We start from the raw sequence: 441 nt of genomic DNA, 5'->3' as shown, positions 1-441 counted from the left end.
AGATTTTTATAACAAATACTAAAATGAGACATTTAAAATAGTACAGTAGTATTGGTATGAGGTAGGGATGTGCCAAAACTGCAAATGTTCTGTTTGGTCGAGCACCGAGCATTAACGTGGGATGCTCGGTGCTCGACCAAACAGAACATTTGCAGTTTTGGCAAATCCCTACTAACCAATCAAACTCATTCAAATCCCTATAAAACATATTCCTATGAACTGATTTCTTGTATTTCACCCACAGCCAAGCTGCTACGCTAAAGTGATTACGGTGGACGGGGCGAAAAAAATCGTCATCTACTCGAAAGACGTCATCAAGCCACAAGACGAAATCACATACGATTATAAGTTTCCACTGGAAGACATCAAAATCCCGTGCTTCTGTGGCGCCCCCACGTGTCGGGGAACACTCAACTGATGACGTCATCGCGCTGTTGATTT

This window comes from Phallusia mammillata, chromosome 5 (genome assembly GCF_965637545.1).
Source record: "Phallusia mammillata chromosome 5, kaPhaMamm4.hap1.1, whole genome shotgun sequence".
In the NCBI taxonomy this organism is placed as follows: Eukaryota; Metazoa; Chordata; class Ascidiacea; order Phlebobranchia; family Ascidiidae; genus Phallusia; species Phallusia mammillata.
The sequence above is the reverse complement of the archived record's forward strand: the minus strand, read 5'-3'. Positions refer to the sequence as shown.